This window comes from Gossypium hirsutum, chromosome D10 (assembly GCF_007990345.1).
Source record: "Gossypium hirsutum isolate 1008001.06 chromosome D10, Gossypium_hirsutum_v2.1, whole genome shotgun sequence".
In the NCBI taxonomy this organism is placed as follows: domain Eukaryota; kingdom Viridiplantae; phylum Streptophyta; class Magnoliopsida; order Malvales; family Malvaceae; genus Gossypium; species Gossypium hirsutum.
The window spans coordinates 56175658-56180786 of NC_053446.1; the positions used below are offsets into that span (position 1 = coordinate 56175658).

The 5129-nt window shown below is 32.6% G+C and overlaps 1 long non-coding RNA gene across 2 annotated transcripts; it reads right to left on the reverse strand.

The window, feature by feature from the left end:
• Positions 1-1303: 1303 nt before the first annotated feature.
• Positions 1304-4269, reverse strand: LOC121222481 (uncharacterized). Of its 2 annotated transcripts, none has more exons than XR_005919782.1 (3): positions 4092-4269; positions 2203-2289; positions 1304-2059 (listed from the first exon to the last, which is right to left on the reverse strand). It is a non-coding gene; the product is annotated as an uncharacterized lncRNA (long non-coding RNA). The 2 variants fall into 2 exon arrangements; XR_005919781.1 differs by having other exon boundaries at positions 1304-2105; positions 4092-4268.
• Between the last annotated feature and the right edge of the window lie 860 nt (positions 4270-5129).

The window sequence follows — 5129 nt, forward strand, 5'->3', positions numbered from 1 at the left end:
ACTGAAAAGGGTGCTATTTATGCACAACGAAAATTCGTAAAGTATGTGAAATTGAATGATATTGATTGATACCAACACAATGGTAATTTGAAAGATTGGAACACTGTTTCTATTTATTGAAAATATGTTATTATTGAGGACATGCTGAGCATGTCAAATGAATATGAAAAGTATTGAGATATGATTATATATGAGATTGTGTGACATATTGCATATGCATTGGGTTGGGATTTTGTGGTTGGCAGAGGAGCTCCGTGGAGTACCAGCGACATATTAAGTCTGCATTATTCATAGATAGTGCACTGCACCTGGAGTACCGAGGGGAATGGCGATTTTTCGCATTTTTATTGGCAACTTATCTGTATTTTTACTGGCAGAATTTTTGGCATATTGTTTTCGGTGGTTTTAACCACAATAAGATTAAGCCCATAATATTTTGGAATTCGGATGAAGGGTTCAGGGGAACTAGTGGTGTGTAGCGGATGGTATGGGTAGGAACCTTTTTACATTTCATCATGTGCACGACATATTTGAATGTTATTAATTTATGCTACGTATTGTATTTTGTTGTATTGAATGGTATCGAAATTAATGATTGTTACTCGAATGAATGATGACCTATGCTCATACACCGTTTGACCTCAATTTGATAATGGCTATGCAATGACATGAAATTCCTATGATGTTTCTATTTTCTTATGTTAAAACTAATTAGTTTCACTGCATTCGATATTTATGATTGTTTAAATAATTGTTCGACTCACACTGAGCTTTTCACAAGCTCGCCCCCCAATAGTGCTTAACTTTTCAGGTAAACCTCAAAATTAGGATCGGACTCAGCATTCAGAGAATTACCTTGGACCTTGGGCTATTCCTAATAAGTATCATTAAGCCTTTATTGGTTTTGGCTTGTAATTTTTAATTATTTCTGGTCTGTGCCTTGGTAACTTTTCTTCTGGGATTTTTTAGCATGCATGGATTACTCAAGCATAATAATCGGATAATGCATGATATTGGGCTTAAATAAAATTTGATATTTTCCCTTAGTTTTCTACTGCATTGCAAAGAAACTGTTTTTGAAAAGCAAATCAATAAGTCAAAGTTTCCAAAATGACTTGAAAAATGGTTTTTCCACAGCATTAGTTTAACGTAGAGTTTTTTTTTTAAATAAAAAATAGCGACAAGCAAACGGTTTTTCTAAAACAATACTATAAAAAGTAAAATGAATCCTAAGTATACATGACCTAATGAATGAATGCTTTTAAGCTAACTCAAATTACAACTACGGTTTTCTCTAAAATGGTTTACTTAATGTCTTCAAAAGTAACGTAAGTTAGCCTAGTCATTTCGGTGGCTAATGTAGCATTCTCAATCTAGCCATAACGTTTAGGCCGGGTTTGGAAGGATACAATCCGTTTCATATTTAACCTTGATGCTCAAACATCGCAGTTTCCCCTTCGCAAGGATCGAAGCTTCGCACATCACGATTTGCACCCAACAACACCATTTGGTGGAATCTTAACGAAATTTCATTTCCCTATCCATCTGCCCATTCCTCGATTTTGTCATTTTTAACTTTGATGCTCGAACACAGTAGTGTCCCCTCCGCAAGGCTCGAAGCTTCGCACATCATGATTTACACCCAACAACACTATATGGCAGTATACGAAAACACTATTTCTCAAATCCTAACTTCATCTATCCTGCCAAAATCTCCCCTTCGTATTCAACCATTATAAAAATACAATACATGCATTTCATGAAAAGTAGATACTTGGTACATGACATAAAGTACGCCACATAATCCACACCATGCACTATCATTCTAGGATCATTTTTACAAGTACTCATATATTAATAAAAACTTATGCTTTCACAGCATGCTCAGTCACATTTTTGCACACAGCGATATACTCAACAACCTAGAATAGTCACAACACAAAATCATTCAATGACTCAATCTCATCAACCATCCAAAATAGAGTGAAAAACTCACCTTGCTTCCTTATTCTTGATGGCTTGGCTTATCCAAATGCTAAAGCCTCCTTTGTCTTGGCAGCTAGGCATAACAACCATTTTTTTGATTAACTCAAAGGCATTCAAACCTTAAGACCCAAAATCCATAATTATACAGAAACTTGTAAGAGTCCTTACTCTACTTCTGCCTTTAATCCACGAGTACAGAGAGATAATGAAACTTACCAATTCCTCAAATTTCCTATTCCCATACATAAATTCTCAAGACAATTGAATATGCAGGGCTTTCTTCAGCTACCTCCTCTTCTACCTCTGAGAGATCCAAGAAGATGGTGTTACAGCAAGAAAATTTGGTAAACAAAATTGAGAAAAATTTTCTCTTCCACACACCTACATATATATATAGCCAAAGTTGGCATGGTCTTCTTAGCCCTTTATAGCCAATCACTACTAATCATTTTGTCTACCACTATGAAATCAGCCAATTCCATCCTAACCGAACAAGAATTGATATCCAACTAATCACAACTCGGCAGATAAAATTTCTGAATTTCCTAATGGAGCCTGAAAAATTACTAATCCTTTCAATTTAATCTTAACTTTCCTTAAATCTTTGGTCAATAAAGATAACTGGGTGTTACACGTTTTACTATAGTTCTATCAGACGATACTCAATCGATTGGAAACAGAAACTAATTTGTGAATTGGAAAACGAAATGGTAATCATTAATGTTTGTTGAGTGGTTGATTACATAATTCCATTAAAGTCTCGGTGTTACTTATGATTTGAAAATTTAACTAACATATTTATTTGGTGATGATGTTACATGTTAGTTATATTAATGTTCCAAAGGATTGCAAAATTAAACGTCAATTTGTTTAGTTTACTATGCCTTAAATGATCAAAGTATGTTTTAAATTTCCATTTTAAACTTACTAAGTATTTTAAATTCTTATCTGTGTTATTTTTCTTTTCTGTAGATTTCCACCTTGAGGAATTGTTGGGCTAGATTAGTGGAAGAGCACGCACTATCCCAAGACGGTAGTTATATGTTCATTTTGAGTTTAAAATATGTGGCATGTATATAAGGGTTCTTAAAATGCTTACGGTCATTTTGAAGTTAGTGGTATTATGTTAATTGTGGTGATGTTGGATGTTGGATATACCATTTGGTATATAAGCCTATATTGTTGGTTCCCAAAAATGTACAAGTGTACACAATCGTTAATAAGTAATAAAGTGATAAGTATCGAGTATCGTCTCCACAGGGGCTGTATAGGCAAATGTTGTGAAATAAGACTTAGCAAATTGGTAGTGAAAATAATTAAGGATGATTTAGACTAACTACTCTGTTTTAACTAAAAATTACCCAAGTAAAATTAAATGAAAGGAAAAAATAGAAAAAGTAACAATTCACAAAACAAATCTCAATGAGATAAATATGTTAGATTAATCATATTCTTTAACTATGAAATATTAAAATCAAGCAATGATGTTACGAAAAAATCCACGGCAACTCGACCATTCACTAACCCATGAAATCATAATTATTAAATTATTAAATTTTTCTAACATTAGTCTATGTTAAATCAACTTAGTAATTTTCTTAAGCAATCATTCATACTAAGTGAGGTAACAAAATATTTATATATTAAAACAGCTTAATCACATTAATTATAGGGTTATGCAAGGTAATAAAGTTTTCAATATTATTTCTACTTTGACTTAATTTACCATAAATAAGACCAAACATGCACCAATCAGATAGTGTGTCAATTAATTACAATCTTGTTCTGATTAAATAATTGATTCAGTTGCACCCACATAATCATAATGCACAGATAACATGTCATGATTTTATCTGACTGAATGAACAACCAAGGCACATAACATCATTAACAAAATTTTAACAAAACTAAGATAAAGAACATAATCAATCTAACAACAATAAATTTAATTCGTTATGATTAAGTTGAAAATAGAAAAATATTTGACAAGCATGTTCATCAGTGCAAAACAAAATAAAAGTAAAAAAGAACAAGAACAAGAAAACAAATTCAGTGTTTTTATGCTCATGTTCCTTTTCTTCTTTCTTTCTTTATACTTCACTCACCTTGCACAAATCTCCTTAGGAATGCCAAAATTTTTCTGCCCAATATGCCTTGGAATTGTTTTTCTCGACTTTCTATGTTTTTCTCTCAAATGGGAAGTAGGAAAATGGGAAAGAGGAGAAGAGAACATGTGTGAGTGAATGATGTAATAAGTGACCAGCTAAGGGCCTATTTATACATAAGGGGAGTGGTTATTTTTAGCAAATTGAATCCTTGAAAATCTTCCCCCCATGGTCGGCCTTTGCTTTAAGGGAAGGGTGTTGATGGCTTTGCTATTTTTAGCTTGGCGCATGAGAGAGGAAGCTTGAAAAGATTAGGGGTTTGAATGACAATATGAGGAAGTTTTGTAGTTGTTTTCTAAATATTTTAATCAACCTTGGATGGCTGATTTGGGCTCCTTGATGGACAGTTGGGCCTCTCTCCCTTAATGGACAATTTTGGGCTATTATCTCCTTAGCAAATTGTCAAAATTTTCTACCCAATTTCTGAGTTTGGTCAAGCATGTCCCATGACCCATTAATCCCTTAATTGGGTTGTCCAAAGCTGATTTTTAATTAGCTCTCCTCTACATGGCTTGTGCTTTAAGGATGCTACAATATTTGAGCTCCAAAAGGTGACATTCAAGATTGCCCTTTCTTTTAATATACCAAACTGCTTCAAATTAGAAAAATTGTGTAAGTTTAGCATATAAATAATTAAAAATAGAGATGTGTTTTCGATTTTTTTCCAAATTAGATATTATGTAATAAAATTACAAAAATCTGATAAAAACACTAGAAATTTGCATGAACTATTAATCAAAAAATGCTAAAAAAATGTTTATATGTTTTGGAGTTATCAATTGCATATTTTGGTTAAGTTCGATGATATATGAATGAAGATTCTTCTTTTGAATGGCATGGCATGTTAAGCTATTGATTAAGTTATTTGAATTGGTTAAGTTGATTAATTTCTTGGAAATGGTAAGATAAAGGTTAAGTCATATAATTTAGTATAGGTTTTGAGTAACTTATGTCAAATTCTTGAATTGATAGTTTCCA